A 22,915-nucleotide genomic window follows, 5' to 3' on the forward strand; every position below is an offset into this window, starting at 1 on the left:
ACTTCACCACTGCCCTGGGCAGTTCCAGTGCTCAACAACACTTTTGATGAAGGAATTTTCCCTAATATCCAACCTAAACCTCTACTGATGCAACTTGAGGCCATTTCCTCTTGTCCTAATGCTTGTCCCTTGGGAGAAGAGACCAACAGGCTATAAAATGCAATTACTTTCATATGCTCAGTCATGTAGCTAAAATTCTCCTCCTCTATGAACAAGATAAAACAGATTGAAGAGATTTTACACATACATATACCTATGTGTATGACCTGTTTTCCAGGTCACCAGTTCCTTAATATTTAATATGCTTCCCTTTCTTTCAAAACTCTTTAAAACAAAGATAAATCAAACTTTTGCTGGTGCTCTTCAGGCTAAATTTTGCAGTAGCCTTGTTACTTCTAATCACAGTCAGCTTCTCCTCCCTCCACATGAAAAGGTGGCTCTTAACCTCTTACAAACACATTTCAGGTACACCAGGAGCACATTTCTCATCCTAGGGTATAAATGTTCTCCTGAATTTATGTCAGTGGAGCTACAGCACTTTGTTTCTTCCCTTCACACAATATAATTGAAGATATCAGGTAAATCAGTCCTGATGGGCAGGTCACAATCTAAAATATGGATGGCTCAGGCAAGTGAGAAAATAATCCATCAGCTCTCAGATTAGATGGGATGAAGCTTAGTTGAAAAGCTACAGATGCTATAAAATTAAGGATAAACACTTTTATTTAAAAAAAAAAAAAAAAAAAAAAAAAAAAAAAGATTAGGCAAAAGATAATACTGCTGAATCATCTGGCCAGTAACATCACATTGCTCCTAATTTAATATACCTCATGCCATTTTTAGAGTAACAGCTACGTTATTTTATCCATAAAATGGATATCTTATCCATAGTCTTCTAATTGTTTCCACTAATCTGGATAAATATTCCTGCTGCCTAACTGCCTTCCCCACCAAATCAGGAAGGTTTGTTTAAATCAAGTTCTCAGTTTGCACTGCTGATGTTTTTTGAAAGCTCAGAGCGAAGCTGATCCCACACCCTCCACAAACACTCCAGAAATGAACTTCCCTGTGGAAATGTTTCCCTCTGAGGAGCTCCTGTGAAGACAAGGCTGTCATTACTCACAGAGAGATGTAGGTCTGGAACTGAAGGGCTGCCCACAGTCCTAGCATGATAAACTTTCCATGACTCACATAAAGAGGAATGGAAACATGAAAGGGCAAAGTGAGGCTGGTGGAGTGAAATCCTCCTAACATTTTTGTGTGGAAAGAAAAAGCTCAACAATATTCAGTAGCAATGCAGAACAACCATGTAATTCCTTTTCCATTCCTCCATCACCATCCAACACTCTCCATGTACGACAGCAATTCTTCAGCCCATGCAAGATAATTTTATCACCTCTGGGCACAAAAAACCTACAAAACCTTACTATTACAGATATTTTTTAGCTATCAAGCTTACTGGAAATGGTTAGAATTGAAGCAGACTACAGGCAGCACAAAAACAACCTAAAGAATTTGTACAAGGGTAGTGAAGTATTTCTACAGCAGGAGGAAGTTCATCCTGTGAGTGGGCAGGTTGTACCATTTCAGTAAAAAATACCCCAGTAGAAGTAATAAAATCTAAACTAAATTAAAAAAGAAAGAACATTATGGAAGGAAAAGAGAGAAATAATCGTAGATTTTCTCTCTCCTGCTTATTGGACACATTTGGCTCCTCAAGTTAACATTTTTGGAAATAAACTTTGCCTGAACTCACATCTATTTACCTCAGAGAAATCAGAAGATGCCAGAAAGATGATATGTCAATAAAAAGAGGATCATGAATCACTGACCTCTGCAAACTTCTGGCAGAAAAAAAGGGAAAAAAACCCAAACCAAAACAATAAAAACAAGCAAAAAGCAATTGCAGTGATTTAGAAAAGCCACAGGACTCATTACAAAGCTCAGCAACCTCCTGCAGACTGAAGTTATGTAATGGTTTATTTACTTAAACCCCCTAATTTTTAAAGAATGATCAATAAATGCAACTCCCAAGACACTGGATAAACCCATGGAACCACTTTCAAGGCAATCAGTTAGAAAACAGGTACATCCTAAAAGCAAGATTAGGTGGCCACAGCCCATGGTTACACACTCAACCTGTTGAACAACTGCTGAACATTTGTCCAAGTCTAAAATTTTCTTTAAAGAATCCATTTCCTGGCCTTTTAAAGCCAAAGAAAACCTCCTGTATCACCACTGAATCAGCAATCTCGCCTAAAAAACAACTGTGGCTTCTTCCATAACCCAGCTGGTTTCTTTCTCAGAATCTAATCCAAACACAATCTGTTCTTTCCTCATCCATACACTTCCAAATAAAATGTGAGAATGGAACAAATTCCCTGCTCCACATGCAAAAAACGATCAGCAAACTCCCCTAAAATCAGCATAACAGCAGTCATTTCAATCACGTAAGGATGACTCCTATTATTTGGGCTGCAATGCTCAGGAAGTAGTTACTGAGCTTGAATCACCACTCGATTAGGGCATAAACACTGCCTGAATAAACAGATTCTTGGAAGCAAGGAAGAAAGAGTGGTAATTGGGAAGGGGAGTTCCCTGACCTCGATCAGTGACAGCAGGGTCACTGCAGCTCTCCCCCAGAAACCTGTTATTGCACCTGAAGTCTTGTGCAAGTTCCTGGAAATTACCAAGGTCCAGTTCCTTGTGCTCCTAACATGCCCCAGCCACATGTTCTGATGTGTTACTGTTTGGTCTGCCTTAAGAACGTGAAAATAACATTCACAGAATTTGAAAAGAACTCGGTATTATCCATTTTTTAATTAAAGCATTATTCAGCCGGAAAAGAAAAAAAATCCACTAATTGTACTTAATGACTTCAGTGCTCCTTCTTTCTTTTCTATCTGATTTCCATCAGTCTAAATCAGATTCATCACTTATTTTTTGGGCTCTACTTGCAGAATAAAAAATTGCAGGCAGGAAAATAAAATAGAACCAAAAATCAGCAATTTCTCCGGAAATACAGATCCAAAAACTCTGGAAGAAAAAAGCCCCAGCAGCAGCCACCCAACCTGTGGCAGCACACGCCTGGAGCTCCTGTGTCAGGGCAGAGCTCCCATCAGTGTGTTTAAATCCTCCCTCTTGTACAAACACGGAGCAGAGTGCTGTTCTCATACATTTCTGAGGATGTTTGAAGCAGAATTTTGCCTGCAGTACACACTGGCTTCTCAACTCCTGATCAAAACTTGCTGCCTACGATGTGCAACAGCTCCAGCAATTCATCTTTTCCCTTCCCTTAGTTCCTATTCATCTCACATAGCGCCTTGCTACAGAATCACTGACAGGTTTATATTGAATATGAAAGAGTTGCACACTGTAGAAAAAAACTGGGTCTTTACATAAATTACTCCAGTGCATTTCTTCTCACAAAAAGCCACTTTAATCCACTTTCAGAAATCGTTCTGCACGGTGGAAGTTTTGTGTCTTTATTTTCAATCCTCACGGTAACTGTGAGCAACCTCCCAACAGACCCCACGTGGTCCTGGGGGTCCTTCCATGGAAACAAAGATAAACCAATGCATCTATCCCATGGGGCTCACAGATTCCCTTCCCAAAAATCTGGAGCCAGATTAGAAAGTTCTGGCATTCAGAACGCAACCAGAAATTGCATCTATTTAACAAAAAACAGCCAGTCCCTCATTAAAATGATCGATTCACCAAGAGCCAGAATAAAGTACTGATGCCATGGGGAGTTAATTTTTACCACTTCCTAAGAAAAAGTGCATCTACTGAAATGTCCAGAGAAACACAAATGCCAAAATAAGATAAAGACAGATGCAGAAGGTTAAACAATTCCTGCAGTGATTTAATATCCATGAGAATCATTCAGTCTAAATTTGCCCTATGTGCTTTCTTTTATTATAAGGGGAAAAAATAAGCAAAGAGCTCCCTGGGAAGGCACAAGGATCACCTGAAATACAACTTCAGGTGCAGAAAGTCAATGTGATAAGGCTGGTCTTGCTATAAATGTCTGTATTGCATTTTTAATAGGACCAAACAGCTGCTGAAATGTCATTTCCAAGACAGGACATCACAATAATTTACAAAAATAGAAATTCTTACCTGCCTGCTCTTTCAAGGAATACATCCCACTCTCATCCCACAAATCAGCCAAATTTCTGTTCTGTGTGCAAGTGCAACAGGGAACCACAGAGCACGAAGGCTGAATCTGTTATGAAGCTCTTTCACTGCAGTTATTTTTATCAAACAAACTGAAGAGGTTTGGGGGTTGGCAAGAGGGAAAAAATATCATCTCTAAATACAGCTCTCATAAGCCCTGCAGTCAGGCTGTAATCAGAAATAAGTGAGTGTTTATCTTCAGAAAACGCCCAAGGCAAAGAATTGGTCTGGTATTGACGGAGCTCACTCTCAAACCCAGCTGTTTTGTAGTTACCTGTTTCTTCCTATCCACCCTGAATCCTGTTTAATTTCAGGCTCCCAAGGCTGCTTCATTGACTCTCTGGAAAGATACTGCGATTTACTCAAAAAGCTCTTCTGGAGCAACTTACTCGATAGAGATACGAGGTTTTCCCTCAATGCAGAGCTCAGTTAGGTGAGCACAGTGATTTCATCCCTCTACCTGAACACAAGGAAAAGTTGTGGATTCCCCACCCCTGGAAGTGTTCAGGGCCAGGCTGGACGGGTCTTGGAGCACACTGGGATAGTGGAATCGCTTCATTGTGCAAAAGAAAATAAACCTTCACAGTCGGTGTGCCAGCTGACTGTTACCCAGGGGAGAGGTGGAGAGCTGTGCAGCACAGTTGGATTTGCAGGAAGGGATCTGTCAGTGCTGAAGGGTTATTTTTAAGCCCAGCTCTTTGTCTCTTGCATTGATTACTGATCCAGAACCAGCACATGGGGAAAAAAATGTTCTGAGAGTATTTCCAATGTCCTGCCAAGCGTTTTCAGCCTTGACATGCTGCAAAATAGTGGGCATAACTCACAGTTATGAGTTACTCTGATTACCATCTTGTTCCTTTTACACATTTGATTTTCCTGAATTTTAGCAGCTGCTCCCTCAGGTTGATTTAAAGGGAGGAACATATTCCATCCACCATCTGATCTCTTAATAGTTTCTGCCACTTTGCAAGGGGTATGCAGCACAAATTGCTAGATCTTGTGGGTTGTGAGAGATCAGCTGCTAATTTAAGGCTGCTTTTGAGGGATGAATAACATTGTATGGAATAAATAGCATTTGCATCACGTAATGCCTTTGGTGCCTGTTTATCTCATGCTGTGGTAAAATGGTTTTGCATGCAATAATGCAACCAAATGGTATCTACTAGAATTCATCTGATACACCTTCACACTTCATATATAAGCAGTTTTTCTGAAAGGGCATCCATTCTATGTGAGGCTTAACTTTGCTTTAAACACAATACATTTATGGCAATTCTAGAGCAACATAAATGCTCGCAGCTGCTCATTTGATTTTTAGTGGCTGGGAAGGGATTTTCCTCCACCCCCAAGCTGAATTTTCTCCATAAACTTTACTATCTTAACAGAGTCATCTGAATTCTTTTTGTTGTGACTCATATATGGTACCTTCTCTGTGAGACATGCATTGAAATGGATGGAAAAACGTATCTCATCTGTACATAAGTACCATGTAAGTGCTTTTTCATGAATAGGGCATTTCATCTTTCATCTAGTGCTGAGTGGGTGAAAGGAAACATACACAGCTGCATCCTGAAAAGACAAACTCAGCATTAGAGTCTGTCATTAAAGTTTCTTGTAAATTCAAACAAAAATTACTCAACTCAAACTATCCATTGATGCCAAATCACAACTGGGGCTTTGTTTCAGCACTTTTAAAAAAACCCAACTCTGTTCCAAGCTTAGTAGTAACTTTTCTAAATGTTGAACAACTTTAATTTTTTAAGCAATGACACATCAGATAAACTTCAGCCCATTAACCAAGAAACTACTTTGTTTATTACAAAGTGAAGCAGACACAGAGGCTGAAGTGGAAAACCCAAGAAAGCTCTAAGCATTCTCAAGAAATTTCTAATTAGTTATCTCTAAAATATCACCAGATAAAATTCTTGCAGGTAACTGCTGGCTACACCTAATTAAGCAACACCTTTTTGATACAATATCATTATACAGCTTCCAGCTTCCTAGAAAAGTGTTTATTCTGCAGAAGTCAAGCAATATTTACTTCCAAAGTCTCCTACCACTGTCCCTAAGTGTTTCATCAAAGGCTTGGACTCCATCACTCACTCCTCTGTAGTCTGTGCTTTTTAACTACACAAAAAGTGCAATAAATTTTTATTAAACAGTTTATAAGATCCCATTGTTCTGAGAACATTTCTGCAGCTCTATACACTGGGCTTTGTGGCCTATGTGTAGTTGGCAGAGCACACACATGATGTGGAACCTAAAGCCATTTGATAATGGATTAAACTCTCATGATTGTCCTCTCCTATCTTCACGTCATCACATCTAAAGAACGACACTTCTATCACAGGCTTCAACGGAATTCAAATAACTTACTGATTTCCACACGTGGAGGGGAGAGGATGTGCTGCACTCTGTCACCAGTCTCCCAAAAATATCAAAGCTCTTGATGCTGTTCTCATAACGGGGCAAAACCCAGCCCAAGATTTTGTGCAACTGCACAAAGCTCTCAGTTTACGACAGTCATAAGAAAAAGGAAAAACTCCATGCTATGTATGGAACCCAGTGAGTAAATATTGTCATATCCAGGACAATAATGAGAAAATCTGTTCCTCGGCCACTGAACCACTGACTCCCTTGACTTGACTCTCTATTCCTGCAGGTTTCTCCCATGTTTGGCTTCAGTGTGCTTGTTTTCCACTTGGAAAGAACACAACCACAAATACCTTTTTATGCCTTACATTGCACTTAGCTGGCCTCCAGATTGTAAACAAACAAGATAAAAATCTGAGAATGTTCTTAACTCAATCTCCATGAAAAGAAACCAAGGGGAAAAAGAAATTAGAAAAGCAAACCAAAACCCCAACTGTGCATAATGATGAATGTACTAAGAGAAATTTGGCATGCACTCCCTCACACCCTGCCTCTCCTGCAACATTTTCTGCAATATAAAGACAACATTTAGCTTAGCAAACTAGATGGTCTTTATTTGTGGACAGAGGAAACCCAAGGTAAATGCTCAAAGAGATTTTTTTTTTTTCCAATGGATACGTTAATTACTTAACTTCTGTCATTGGGAAACTGTCCCAAACTAACCTTCCACTCTCCCTCTGCTTCAGCTGCAGGGAGGTCAAAAGTCACTTTTCAAGGTTTTGAAGTGAGAAATTGAGACGACAAAGCCCACCCTTAATGGAGCTTTGAGACAGCCAAGTGCCTTATTCAGATCCTTACTGATCCCTACCTGAACACCTTTTGGGAGCTACACAGGGATGCCTGAGACCAGGTTGTTCCAAGATCTGCTCTGTGGGACAGCACATCTCCTGAGCCCAGAGTTCTAAGGAGAAAGGTAGCACAACTGTTCCCAAATGCTCTGCTCCAGCCAGAAAGCTCTCGCTCCCATGAAAAATCCCCATGTCCCCGGAGGCAGCAGACCACAAAGAGTGAGCAGTGGGAGGTAAAATGAGGTTTTATTTTTAAACAGCAGTGCTTGTTGATGTATTTGGTTCCAGACAAATAGAGGAGGACACAGAGTCGCTACAGGACATTGCAGCTGAAATGGCACCAACACGAGTTCTGAGCTCGGGTTCCACTGCTTGAAATAAACCCTTTACTGAGGCAAAGCACACAAGGAATATGAAGTGACATAAATTCCATCAACTGCAGTTGGCAGCCAGATTTTCAAGAACAGATGCATGACTGTTAATGATAACCCAAAAAGCTCAGTTTCTAATGCAGAAAGATTGAAACTGTGTTAACATTATAAAACTGCAAAGAACCAGAAGCATCTCCAGAACACACCCCACAAAATACTTTGCAGGAACTTTAGCAGAATTAACATATCTAACAAAAAAAATCTCCAGCAAAAATGCCTCCCAAGTTTTGAAATGCATTTCCATCTGTTAAATTTCTCTGTTGCTGATGGTGTTTATCTTGAGTCAAAGGTATGAATCTTTGATTTCATGAGATTAATGTAATAACTTGGTTTAGGCTGTTAATGCATTCAAAGCTCTCAAATACGCAGGAGACTATGATGGCATCAAGAGCATACAGATACATTTGGAGGGGATGTTTTTAATGTGAAATAAATTAGAAATTCCCTAATCTCTTTCTGCAGCAAGGACTACACTGACATAAAAGCTTCCTGGGGTGCCTTAGGCTGGAAGAGATGGCTTCCAAGCCCATTTATTCCTTCTTAGCACTGCAATGTAACCTAAATAATAACACCAAGGAAAACTCCTAAAGTCTTATCAGGTAAGTGAGGACTCAAGCTTCAAAGAGTGCAATGTTCATTTCTCAAAAGTGACTCCTGCCCACAATTAAGCAATGATAAATAAAGTATGCATATTATATGCAGATAACCATAGAGAAAAAGGCTGTATTGGTCAGCAGAAGAGCTCAGCCCAACTGATGCATCAAGCTGTAAGAGGAAAGGTTTCTGTTGGTGCCTCAGATCCAGAGAAATGTGAAAAGCAGCTCTATCCTCAGCTGTCCTGTCACTAATGCTATTGAGTTACTTTTTAGAGGGCAGCAAAAAGAGATGTATGGTTTTGGGATTAAGGCATTGTAGAAGCTGCCCTGTGCTCAGCCTTCTTAACACCTTCCACCCTCAGGAATGGTGTTTAAAAAGCACAGCAGGTGCCACCACAAGCTGTATCAATCATTGTCTCCTGCAAAGATCACTCCACGCCCACAGCTAAAGACAGCAACGTGCCAGCAGCAAAATGCCAAGAAATGCCACGTACTCCATCAAATCCTTGGGAATGTGACTCAGCAGCTGGGCTGGAGCAGTTCTGGACACTGCAACCTCTCCACCCTGCTTTATGTCCTCTACAGGAGAGGTCCAAAGAGCAACTCTGCCCACACCCAGCAGCTCCAGTGCCCACACCCCACAGCTCTGGCTTCAACAGCAGCAGCTCCAGCGTGAATTCAGCAGCCTGATCAGAGAATTGTTAAGGTTGGAAAAGACCCTTAAGACCACTGAGTCCAACCATCAACCTCAAGCTGCCACCCTCACCACTGAGCCGTGATCACCTCTCCAGGCCTGTCACCCAGCTGGGAGAGAAGCCCTCCTGAGTTGGAGGTTGTTTTGGTTGAGTTTTTGCATTGTGAGCTGCTGTGGTGTCCCTGCCATGAAAACCTCCACCTAAGAATTGTCCCAGGAGTTCCTCTCCCTGCCCCTGCTGGCAAGGTGCAGGTGGCATCTGAGTGTGGTGATCCCCTGGTGCATCTCCTCTGTGCTACAGGAGAGCAGCTCCCACCCTGCCGAGTCCAGAACTGAGTCCACAAGGGAAAGCACCCAGGGATGGGCTCTCTGGCCCTCTTGGACAAAAATGAAAGGTTGGACGAGGCTTGGAACAGCCTGGGGTAGTGGGAGGGCTGGAATGAGAGGAGCTTTAAAGTCCCTTCCAACCCAAACCACGCTGTGACTCTACAGTTTTTCCATGTGAATAACCAAGTCCTGCTCCTTCCATAGCAGTTACTTCACCAGTATGTGGAAAATTAGGCATTCTAGAACACCATCCTAGGTGCAGGAGAGAAGTCTCACCGCTGATCATTTGATTTAATTTGCAGTTTTCCTGCATGTTTAAATCCTGGAAAATACCTTCAGCATCCAAACCATTTCTAATCAAAGTAAGTGACTGCAGAAGTTCAGAATAATCTATGAACTCAAAAAATTCACAGTTCTTCTCATTAAGTGAAAAAATAAATCATATGCTGATAACACACCTCAGTTTTATTATTGCATGGCTCAGTGGTTTAAATTACACTTTGAGAAGAATAACAAATCAGAAAGAAACCTAACAATTATATGGGTTTCTTTCTTTGCATATGAAAACTTGCATTTGATGTTGTTCTTACTATTCCTCCTTTAGGTTACTTATATAGGGCCAACAGAACTGATCTGGAAAAGACAAAATGTTTTATCCAAACAGGGACATTTAAATACAATGTGTATTATTTTATCAGTGTTTTTACAGACACACTTCTGCCCAAGGTGAAAACAAATTAAACGAGAAAATGCAGTTGTAACCATTTGTGCCATTCACAGGAGCCTCAGGCCAGAGTGCACTCAAATGTATTCTGTAGTTTGGTTATGGTCCAAAAAAGGGTGTGTAACTCCCAACATCAGATCTCAGAGTGCTTTTCAAAGGTGCCTCTCCATCTCTGGGTGACAAAATGACAGAGCTCTGACATGTGTCACCTGTAATATCATTTGGAATAAAATGGTAGAAGTCCAAGAAAAACCTACTTCTCCTAACTCACCATCCAGAATCCCATTACCTGGGAATTGAGGGATTTTGAATGAAATTCAGATACGTGTTACACAAGCTAGAAAGCCACCAGCAATCCAATTTCTAAATAAACCATCTAAGGCAGACAGCATTGACTCTGACTTTCCCCCAGTAACCATATTAAACAGAACGAATTTCAGCCTTTCATAAGCTCAACAGACAGAGAAAGTGAATTTTCCCAGCTTCCCAAGCCTCAATCATGCTCCCCATCCCAGAGCTGTGCCAAGAATCTCCCTGCACAACAGTGGCAGGCAGCACTTTTTGGGGCCAAAGCTGGCAGATGGCACTTTCAGGAGCAACGGTGCAAGACCTGCAGTAGGAAATGAAACCCTCCCTGTCATAAACAACTCCCAGTTAAGAACTGGAGCCCTAATTAATGTAATTGGTTTCATACCAGGTGCTAAAACACTAATTTTCTGCATTTAGAAGGCAAGACTGTTTCTATTAGTTAGGGAGTGTTTTGCTCACCTCTGTTTTTGCTCAAGCACCAAAGAAAAAGGGAGGGGAAAACGTGTCATTGTACTCTGCCTCCAGCTAGAGAATGCCATGCTAGAGTACATTTTTCACCTCAGATGAAAAATGAAGGCAGGTAGCCTTTCAGCACAGCTGCTCCTGAGGACTGAAATGGAAAATTATTTGGAGAGCAACTCTCACATCATTCACTCAGAGCTGTGGATTTACATCCTCCAACCTGTATGAGATCCACAGAGAGAGTAGGACTCCATCCCAAGCTGAAATCTGAGGGAGAAGACATATTTAAAATGTAAAAACAAATGACAGTACTACCACTGGGGGTTGGGGAAATCACTAATCATTGCCCTTCAGGAAAGCACTCAATTTTCAGCCTTTCTGCTTCAAGTCCAGAAAATTAAATTTCCTATTTTTAATGGTGCTGCCTTTGAGAACAGGCCAAAAAATGAAAGGGCATGAGGGTTATGTTATGAGGGAGTAGAAAAAAGGCCTGCATTTCTCAGTCTGGCATCTCTGGTAATGGGAGGGAAAACCCACAGTGGAACAGGACACATCCCGGACAAGGAGCCCTTTGCTGGCTCTCAGTGGGGAGGAATTGTCACCTCCACCAGCTCCCTGACACTGGCCATGGCCATCCAAGGCAGGAAACCCAGCTTTGCATTGGGTACCAAGCGCTGTTTTTCCCTCTTAGAGACACATCCCCATCTCCCTTTGCTCCACTTCTCCTTGAAGCCTTTAAACCCTGAGGATGAGCTGCACCACTCTAGAAGCAGATGTTGGTCTCTGATTTCAGAAGCATTCCTTTCCCTCTCCACAAGGACTTCCACCCTCTGTAGGACTTTAAAACCCCTCTCACTGCTTTTAACTTGGCTGGAGATGAATATCTGTGTGATCCACTGGCTGAAATGTCTTTAATGATAGAGCAGTTCATAAAAATAAAACCATCCTATCCGTAAAATGTATATTCCCACTTCTAAAAATGGAGTAAGCCTATTAATTATTTTCTTAAAGACTGAATCTCAAAATGGCACTGCTGACATTTAAGGCTCGTAAAAAATGAAAGTCTGTCTGATCTGTGAGAAATGAGTTTATATGATCTATTTTAAGATGAAAATATTTATTAAGGAAGACAGTTGCCAATTAGGAACACAAACAGAAACAAAGCCACTTGCAGTAAGTTGCCCTTTTTTTTTTTTAAATCTTTTCCATGCCAAGGGCATGCTTCTCCCCAGAACAGTGGTGCACAAAATAAGTGACATCTGGTGGCTTTACGCTGTAATAGAAAAAGGCACCTCATTTCAACACTGTTAACCAAATCAATTTTTAAATTTACTGCTCCTTAGCAAAGCTTTTTAGATGTTTTATTTATTTATTTTCACACAGATACTTCTGACGCCCCTGGGCATCACAGTCCCTCTTGCAGGGTGACGACTGCTGTTACCCAATTAAAGTGGGACTGTCATATTCACATCAGGAAAAACACAACTCCACAGAGCAATTTGGAAGGCACAGGAAAAGAGCACTAAAATTTAGCTGGGCAGCACCAGTGAGAATCACATAGAGCCAGGCTATAAGAAACAGCTCTGCAGAATTTTGTGAAGGAAATCCTTCATCTGCTCCAATTATTCACATGCTCAATGTAATTAATATCAACTCAGGTCTTTCTGAATTGTCTTTCATTGGATTTTAACTGCACCCAAAACAAAGAGTTGCATTTTTCATTCTGAGTTTAGCAGCATCCTGGTAGCTACAACTTTTACAAATTTGAAACAGCTTTTCCCCTTTTCATGCTTTATTGATCCTCAGCAATGGCCACATCTAATCCAGCCAAACCTCCTGCACCTAAACCTGCACTCCAGACATAAAGCAATTACAGCTCCCCTTCGAACTCCTCCAGCCAGAAACACACTTCTCTTTTAGAAAGCCATAAGCCTCTCCTGGATAATTAATAGAAGTACTGTCAGCCAGCCTCAATTAAAATTACAGAATTGCTGGCACTGCAATATCAAGACTTGCAACACCAATTTCTGCAGTAATAAGTATTTATGGGGGGAAAAAAAATCTGTAAGCGCTATTTAACAGAAATGAGATGAAAGATAAACAGACTGTAAATATTTATCAGCAGAGGAAGTCCAAAAATATACCAGTAAAAATGGAGCGGATGGCAGCTAAATCCAGACCATTGAGGGTTCCTCGAAGGATGTGCAAGGAGGAACTTCTTTTTCAGCTTGACGTGGCTAAATCAAATTAATTCCTTCCTCCTATTCAATTGCTGTATAGAAACCCCAGATGCCAAAAGGACAGAGCTAAAAATGTCCCCAGACCCATGTCTGAAGGCTGCACTTGCACCCTGCAGCAGTGCAATAAATAAAGAGTTGGACTTTGGGGCTTTTCCATCACTTTTAAGGCCTGAATATCCTTAAGAGGAATGTCCACCTGCATGGTTGGCTTCCCTCAGCATTGAAAGGGGGCTCCACATCTGCAGGATCTCCATAAAAAGGGGCCTCTGGGATAGCACAGCTACTGATGGATTATTTCAAAGAGAAATATTATTTCCTGCTCACATTCCCTCATCCCCACCAGACTTTATCTTCACCTCGAGACCTCCTGGCTGAGCTAAATAACATATGCACAGAAAGGCACAGCTGAATGGCTTTATCTCCAGCCACTCATCAAGGAGAAAACTTTTAAAGATCCCATTTCAATTTATTTTTTTGAAATGCTGGCATGCTGAAGTCAGCAGGAAGACATTTCAGTGACTTTAATAAAGCCAGAGGTTCATCCAGAGAATTGCTGTTTGGAATGAACACAGCGTTTATGTTATCTCATTTGAAACCTTCCCAGTTTTTTGTTAAATGCAACTTAATGATATTTGCTATTTCAGAATTATTTGCTATCATGGAAAATACAGAAAGGAGGGTATTAAAGTTCTGCACTGTAAAATGTTTAGTGATGATGGATGGGATATTCTTGTTTCAGTACCAGGCATGTTTTTAATGCATAAATAATAATTGTCATAAAGTGCCTGCTCATTTTGCAGTTTTGGAAAGCTTTAGAATGTAGGAATTGTAACAGTCCAAAAAAGATACTGTTGGTATTTACGTATTTATCAGAATTTTCACTGCACATTTTTAGGGCTTTTTTTTTCATTTATTATCCAATGTACCAGCACAGCAAGACAAAAAAAATGGAAAACTGGAGAGATGACTACACCCACTTAATGGGTATCATTACAGGAAAACACTATCAAAACTCAGCAGAGGCTTTTTATGCATTCCCCTGTATTACACCAGAATGAGTTATTGCAACATTCTAACTCTGATGCTAAACCAGGAGAATGCTCAATCTTTACGGCTCTAGCAGGAATGAGCAGCAGGTGAGTGGAACCCATCTGAGAGTTATTGACTCCAGGGAAAAGCTGCTCCCTGACTAAAAGCTCTGGAGGGTTACCCAGATTTTCCTGCCTTGCCACACTCTTTGGTGAGCAGAGGGCTCTGAATTCCTCCAAAACAACTGGAAAACTGTTCCCACTCTCACAAGATTCTGGTCCCCCTCACTCCAGGAAAACCCAAAGGTGAATTACTCCTGATTCAGCCTAATGCCAGATAAATCCACGTGGGATTTCCATGGATACCAATCTAGATTGCGTTTACTCCACTGTGTATTTTTCATTTTAATCATCTCCTCAGCAATGCTCAAAAATCTACTCTGAAGGGTTAAAAACTTCCCTACTTAAAATCACTTGATGTCAGCCAAATTTTTATTTCCTTTTTCCTCAGTGAGAGAGAGGATCAGCTCAGATTCCGCTCTTCCCTCCTGCTCACCTCTCACATCTCATTTCTTGTTTTAAAGATGGTATAAATAGCTTTGCAAAGTAATTCTAATACTGAATGTCAAGTGCAATAGTGGTTTCATTCTGATTTATCCTTATCTGATCCTCAGGCAAGTTAATCCTCAACCTGAGAAACTGTTTTCAGAGCTTTATAATTGATGAAACTTTTCATCTAAATTATTTACTTTACGAACAGCTCCGATGAGTCGCTCAGGGCATAAAGCTGTAGTACTCAATGCTGGAGTGCTCAAGAACATGTTTTTGTCTTCTTAAATTAAGAGCCCATCACTACATCTCGTGCTGCAGTTTCTATTGGCAGTCTTTAATGCGCAGCAGGGTTTTTATCTGAATTTTTATCACTTGCAATAGATGCAGTTACAACCCAGATGTCTCGGTGTTATCCCAGCCCGGAGCTCTAGGGAGGCACAAAGCAGACAGAGAATCCCTGATCCTGAAAGTGTGACAGTGTGAACCAGTATTCCTTCCCTGGAATCACCTGGGCACGTGCTCAAAACCTGATGGACACATTCAAAACCTGCTCCTCTTCCATTGCAACAAAATCCTTTCCAGAAGCAGCCCCAGGAAATGTCCTCAGGCTTCAGCAATCCCAAGGATGAGCTGTACAGCAGCAGCCCTAAAAATGCACTTTAGGAAGGGGTGGGAGACAAGAGCAGGAGCCCAATCACCAGCCTAGCACAGTGAAACACATCCATGAAATTATGAACTTAAAAATTTGAGATTCATTATCCATTTAATCTACTTAACATTATCAATATCTGTTTAACATTATCTAATATCTACAGAGCTAAGCAAAAAAAAAAAGATAAATTGCAACTAGAAAGTAGCCAAAATCAAAGAGGCTGGGAAGGAATATCAGATAAGGTATTGGATGGGCTTGCAAGGAAGTGTTGGTTTTAAGAACTGCTAAAGAATTTTCAGGAGATGAAGCTCCCCTGTGAGGAGCTGGGCCTGCAGGCAAACCCATCTCATTATGTGATACATTCTCCTAATAAACTATTAAACCATCCTTCTCCATTCCTTCCTATTTCTAGCTTTACACAGACAAACCTCCTGGCTGCACCAGTCAAAGAGTCTTTTTTCTTTGGATTAATAAATTCTGGCACTTAGACCATTATATCCCAATTTAGGTACAGCAAGGTTGACACTGGGCTCTTACATTTCCTCCAAATTATGGGCAAAACCTTCCGGAATCCTGATTTCTGCTATTTTTTTTTCCTGAGGTCTCTCCTATTTGTTGGTAGCTCACTACTCATTCGGTGCCAGTTCTAAAGCACTTTAATTAAGAGCTTTTTCTCCACACTGTTCCAAGAGCTGAAATTGGGCAAACCATCCAATACTACAAACTCACATCCAAGTGCTGGCCACCCTCAGAGCACTCTTTCAACACTACAAGGCTTCTTCCATCTCCTAAGTACATATGCTGCACATAAATCTTTTTTTTTTTCCTTTGCCTTTGTATCTTGCAGGGTTTTTCATTTTTCAAAGCAGTCTTATCTTGTTTCTCTGTATGACTTTGAACTTTACATTTTATCTTCATTCTTGTCTGACCTCAGAGTTCTACCCAGCTCAAACTCACCTGTAACTCAATGACTTATTTGAAAGAAATGACCTTCCCTCTATTACATGCAATCCTGAGAAGTTACAAGTCTAACTTGCTGTATTTAAGCCAAACACCAATAAATGCAAAACCAAAGTAAAATACAATAATACAAAAGCCTTTTTCACTCTCATCAGTTTTTCTAATTTTATGGTTAGATAGCAGGGTACATTCACCCACACTGAAAATCAAGGTTTTTCTATAAGAAAAAAATATCTCCTTGTGAAACTTATTTTTTCCTACTGGAAGGCGTGAAGCAAATGGAAAATGTCAGTTTGAGTATTTTGCTATTTAGGTGCAGATCTGCACCTTTTACAGTGAGGAACAACCCACTTTAGATGCAGATTCGGCCTAAACCTCCATTTATTTATAAAATGCTGTGCTTTTTTAGTGAGTAAATTATGGCATAGTAAGTTTTAGAATATTAAGTGTGTATTTGGTGCTGCTTGGTGTATAAACAAATAAAAGCCTGGGTTGCTTCCTTGCCACTTCTCTACCATCAGTTCTCCACAGGACTGGGTTCATTTCCAAGGAAACCCATGGCACAGGAGGCAGCCACATGCCCCCCACCATCCCCAACACTGCAGGGGCTGTGGCTGCTTTCAGCAAACAGCCCCAACAGGGGAAGGTTCACACTACCAGGAGCTCCAAACATGTGTCTGGAGTTGAGGAGGACCACGTCATTTCTCGCCAGGTCAGAAGGAAATCAGCAGCCGGGTGCTGAGTTTTGGGAAACAAGCGTTTCGGGCAGCTCAGGCTGTTGTGGGAGCTGGAGGAAGATGGATTTGGGAATGAGAAGAGGCAACAGGTTGAGGTTGGAGGATTGATGCAGGAGAGGAGCTCCAGGCCAGAGAGATCAGAGGGCTGGAGCATCAATCCTGTGAGGAAAGGCTGAGAGTGGAGGTGTTCAGCCTGGAGAAGAGAATGTTCCAGGGAGAGCTCAGAGCCCCTTCTAGTGCCTGAAGGGGCTCCAGGAGAGCTGGAGAGAGGCTGGGGACAAGGGATGGAGGGACAGGACAAGAGGAATGGCTTCAAACTGATAAAGGGCAGGGTTAGATGGGATATTGGGAAGGATTTGCTCCCTGTGAGGGCAGGGAGGCCCTGGCACAGCTGTGACTGCCCCTGGATCCCTGGAAGCATACAAGGCCAAGCTGGAGGGGTTTAGGGCAACCTGGGACAGTGGAAGGTGTCAGGGCTGGAACTGGATGAGCTTCAAATCCCCTTCCCACACAAACCAGTCTGAGATTCTGTCTTGTGACCTTTGGTGTGCTGCCACCACAGCACAGAGGCAGTGGGACAGAGTGTGCCAAGGGTCCCTCCTGCTCACATCCACCACCTCATCAGGTCTCTCATCCTCACCACAGCTGCCTTGTCACTGCCATCAGCCCCCAGTACCCATCAGGACAACATTTTTCCTTCTGTTTCTTCTTGCAAGGCATCACCTGCTCATCTTCCCTCAGAGGACACTCCTTAAATCTAAAGCTTACAAGCCACATTCAACAGCTGCTGGAAACCAGGTGTAACATAAATTAATAAATATTCCATGGAAAAGCTACATTAACTGCTTGCCCCTAAAGTGCTGTTTAGTGGCATGTCAGGCACAGCTGTGTAATCAAAGGATTACAGTGCTCCACTTGCAAGGCTCTCCACCTCCTTGGGAGCTTCCCTGTCTCCCTTGCCTGTAAAAACCCAACCCAGGCACCAGGACAGAATTGTAATCGTGCCTTTGAGCCTGGGAAACACAACCCAACAGGCTGTGGGGACAAACACAAGTTTCCTGTCAGACACACGGGCAGCCACACAAATTTTTAGGAGAACGGAACAGCAAAGGTCTAGATCATTAACTTGTTTTAGTAAAATTGCAGTGTAAGTGGAGGGATGGGTGCAATTCAGGCTGCTTCGAAATAAGAACTTGCAGGAGCTTACAGGTCTCTTCCCCTGAATAGCTGTATTTAGACTCCAGATCTGACACCACACTTGGTCAGCAAGAAAAACAGGGCACTTCACAAAAAAACATAAATAAATAAGGAATACTAATTTGTGGGGGGAAATGGTGCAAAAGTGCTCTCTTATTGGAAATCAACCATGTTTTTCCACAGCACTTTGGATTCTTCCAGCTGAGCAACATAACTCCAGCCAAGCAGTATGGTGGGAATTTAGAGTTACCCCTCCCTGTGTGAGGTATGGAGGAAAACAGGTGGGTTAAAGGGGAAAATGGGAGTCTAAAGATAGCAATTAACAAGCCCAGTTCAAATCAGGGTACATCTTCTGCAAACCCTCTGAGATGTTTGAAGCAGTGTTCCACATCAGCAAGTACCCAGAGTAGCACTGAGTGATTTAAGAGCACATTTCCTTGGGATTTATGACTGTGGGATATACATTAAGTGTAGGAGCAATTAGGAGGCAGAGGGTGATATCAGTATCTGTTCATGTCATGGCTTTTCTTCACCTAAGTGATGCATCTGTGCTGGAAGAGAAGCACAGTTGGGTGTTCCAAATTCCTAAATCCATATGTCATTTAGGTGAGATCAGCCCTCTGCTGCCAGCTCACCTCCGGAGAAATTCTATCAGCACCCAATGGTGACACAACCCCAAGTTACAGCTTCGTGAGATTTTCCTCCATGGACATATAGGGAAGAACTCAGTGTAGGAAAAGTAGTTTATAATAGGAAGGATTCCCTTCCTAGTCAGCAGAGGAATTCCATAAGAAATCCTTGTTGGCCAGCAATAACTCATCGACTTTGGCAGAGTTTGCTGCCATCCCCAAACCATTTGATCTTCAATATAAACCAATTCTTTGAGAGGGGCTTCAGCACCAGGCTACAGCCCATCCTTAAAAACACCTTCAGTAACACTGAAACCACCTGGGCTGCCAACAAAACCTTCGACCACTGAAACTCCGCCTTTCTCACAGAGCTCCTGCCACAGGTTGCTTAAAATAATGTTAAAATATAACATGAGCAGTACTTCATTTGCATCTCTGTGATGCAAATTATGTCTACATAATCCTATCCTTGTTAATGGTGCTGGTGGATTACACACCTTCATCCTTCCCCTTCAACCACATAAAATAATTCCAATATGAGAGTCTGCTTCACCATTCTCATTTTTATGATTTTCAGATACCTACTTTTAGTTTAGCAATGTAGATAAAAATCCATTACTGCCTTCCATTGCATTAGTGGAATTAAGTGTTTTGCAATGTAAATCTCCACTGTTTGATCATGTTCCTGTTACAAACCACCAAATAAAACACTCTGAATTTGAGATTAGTTCTCCTATGACAAAATCTGAACCATAAAACTATTTTGCTATTGATTTCAAAACTGCACAGTGGCTGCAACTCACAGATCTAAGTGCTCTTAAAAAATAGGAAAGAAAAAAGAAAGAAGGTAGAGCCACTACTAAATCTTCATACAAGTAGTTTCCTCCTTTCTGCATTCAAATTGATTTTCTTTCTTTTGGCATGTGAGGAGCCAGATGAATCCTTTGACTCAATGCCCAAGAGTGAAATGGCACCAGCAGCAGCAGAGAAGCTCTAAGGGCATGAGACGTGTGACAACATTTTAATCACTGACAAAAAGAGGCTTCAAGGCAGCTACTCCATTAGTGCTTGCTGGTTTAAAGTGAGATTTATTGTTTATGAGTGACTGCATATAAAAAACGTATCTGTGTCTATAAATAGCGCAGATATAAATACATATATGTATGGTTCGTGTACATTTGGGGATGTTTTATTGGTGGAAATTTCCCTCTCTGCCAAAGATCAAGCAGTCCCCAGTTAGTATCAAGTGCAGTGCTGTTCAATCAGGTGTTTGTTTATCCAAATGAGCACATATGATTTTCAGTTCAACCTTAAAAATATTTACTTTTCATGAACAGCTCCAGCAAACTTTGAGATTTAATCTGTAATGTGCCCAGCTGGCCACCATGCTCTTTTTTTTAAGTCTCAAAACACAAAAGAACATGTTTGTTCTACAGGAGATGATGATGGGTTTTTGGTCTGGCTAACAATTCAAGAAGTGAAACCATTCTGATGTCATATGCAAGGAAGTCAGTGTGAAGGGGACATAAGGCCAGAGAATGATATAATAAAATTAATTTTTTTAAAAAAAAAATTCCAAATCTTAGAGCTTGGTAGGTGTATGGATGCACCATCCAAGCAATACTCTCACATATCCTATTAACCTACAAATGTGTCTGTGCCTAGGACAGTCACATCACTGCAGAGTACGGCTGCAGTATTACAATGAAGTGGCAGAGGAAAATTAAAAAAAAAAAAAAAAGAAGAAGAAGAAATAGAAAAAGAGAAGCCCATATAGGAGACCGCCAAAGTTCAGCTGGTGAATGGTTGCTTAACAGACTCTGACCATAATAACCCGTCAGTGAACCTTGCCTGCATTCTCGGCAGCTATGAAGCTATTTTTAACAGCCAACAGCTCGCATTTAAGAAATACCCCTCTTCACTCAAAAATATTCCCAGCGAATGGCAACATCCGTGCCCGGCTGGATCCTATGTGGGATGCGCTGCCGGGATGTGAATGGCTCATTCAGGAAAGCTCTTTAGCAAGTGTCTGCTCGCCCGGACCCCCGAGCCCGGCGGCTGCGGGGCCGTGCCCGGCGCGGGCAGTGACAGCCCCGCGCCACCCCTGTCCCTGCGGGTCCCGCCGGGCACGGACCGGCTGCGGGCGCCTTCCCCCGCCGTGCCCCGCTCCCGCCGCGGCTGCGGGGGATGCTCCGGCAGCTCCGAGGTTCCCCAGCCGGCTGGGGAGCGGGGACAGTCCCGTGTGCCCGGGCTGGAGCCGCGCGTCCCCCGAGCCCCGCCGTGCCCGGCGCTGCCCCCGCCGCTGCCGCTGCCCAACTTCCCGCAAAGTCCCGCCGCCTCCCAACTTGGGGAGCCGCGGCCTGGGGACCCCCCGCCTTCCTTCCCGCAGCGCCCACCCCATTCATCCCATCCCAATCCCATCCCCTCCTCTCCCATCCCATCCCCGCGCTCCTACCTCCGCCGCCTGGGCTCCGCTCTGCCCCGCGCCCGCCGCCTCCGCCAGCTCTGCCCTGAGGGAGGGGGGCGCAGGACGAGGAGGAGGAGAGGAGGAGGAGGAGGAGGAGGAAGGGGGAGGGAGCAGCCCCGGCGCTCCCCGGCCGCGCTGCGCAGCCCGGGAGGCGGAGTGCCGCCGCTCGCTCTGCCCCGCGGCCCCCGGGGCGGGGGGTCCCCCGGGCTCGGGCTGCGGGACCGGGGTGCGGGCAGGGCGGGGGATGCGCCGCCGAACCCCCCGGGGCGGGATGCGGGACATGCCCCGGGCATCCCCCGGGCATCCCGGGCCCCAAGAGCCGCCGGGGGATGGATCGAGAGAATCGAGAAGGAGATGGGCCCCCCCTGAGCCGCCGGACGGGAATTGGGGCTGTCCCGAGCCAGCCGGCATCCCGAACCCGGGTGTGCAGCAAAGGTCAGCCCGAGGAGACTCCCGGCTCGGGTGCTGCCGAGGCTCCGGGGCTGGAGCGAGTCAGACCTTCCCTGCTGCTCGCCTGGCAGGCTGCAGGCAGCATCCACTGCCCTGCTCCGGCCTTGGAAGGGCAACAGCACTAACCTGCTAAGAACCCAAAATCTTCTACTCAGTTGAATGCAAAGTTTGTTCTCAAACAAGAGATCCTACAAAAAAACAATAATATATATATATATATATATATATATAAAGTGAATATACATAAAAACTTGTTAAACTGTCAGAGGGCAAGCTGAGATTAAATTTTAGGAAGGAATTCTTCCCTGTGAGGGTGGGCAGGCCCTGGCACAGAGAAGTTGTGGCTGCCCCTGGATCCCTGGAAGTGCCCAAGGCCAGGTTTGGCTTGGAGCATCCTGGGACAGTGGAAGGTGTCCCTGCCCGTGCCAGGAGGGTTGCAGCAAGATGGTCTTTAAGGTCCCTCCCACCCCAAACTGTTCCATGGTTCTGTGATGATAAATACATGGTTAAATGTATAGTCTGGTTATTAAGTCTGTAATACACACACATCCTTTCTGAGATGCAGCACATGCCATTTCCCTCAAAGGTTTAATGCAACACTTGCAAAGCCAATATTATCAAAAGGAAAACTCTTCATATTTCCCTCCTCACACTGTTAAGCCTAAATCCACATGTTTAATACTCAGCAATATTATTTCTAAGTGTTTGAAGTGATGAAGCACGAGCTGAGCATGGAAGAAGAGTGAATTCTCTATTTTAGTACTTCCTTTGTGATCAAACCCATCTTTGGTTTTAACTTTCAGAAGCATCTAAAACTCACACAGCTCTGTGGGAATCTGCTTTGCAGTGAAACCATATGTACCTTAATAGTAAAATGCAAAGCAGAAGTTTACAAATTATGCAGCTCTGATTAGGAGCCAAACAAATTAAAAGATTTCAAGCAAGTGATTGTGCACCTGTAAGAACCATATAAAAACCTTGAAAATATTTCAAAAGCCACACAGGCACACATTTCCTACAGCACCACGTATGTTTCTCTGTTCAGATCACATCTGAATCT

The 22,915-nt window shown here is 43.0% G+C and overlaps 1 protein-coding gene across 1 annotated transcript in view; it reads right to left on the reverse strand.

Moving 5' to 3' along the window:
• The window catches only part of CHST15 (carbohydrate sulfotransferase 15), a 45,081-nt gene extending 23,619 nt beyond the window's left edge, over positions 1 to 21,462 (reverse strand). The window contains exon 1 of the mRNA XM_083866536.1: positions 21,394 to 21,462. The gene's annotated coding sequence lies outside the window, so the exon portion shown is untranslated. The remainder of the gene's footprint in view (positions 1 to 21,393) is intronic.
• Between the last annotated feature and the right edge of the window lie 1,453 nt (positions 21,463 to 22,915).

The sequence above is a fragment of the Zosterops lateralis genome, assembly GCF_965231275.1.
Source record: "Zosterops lateralis genome assembly, chromosome: 8".
NCBI classification, from domain to species: Eukaryota; Metazoa; Chordata; class Aves; order Passeriformes; family Zosteropidae; genus Zosterops; species Zosterops lateralis.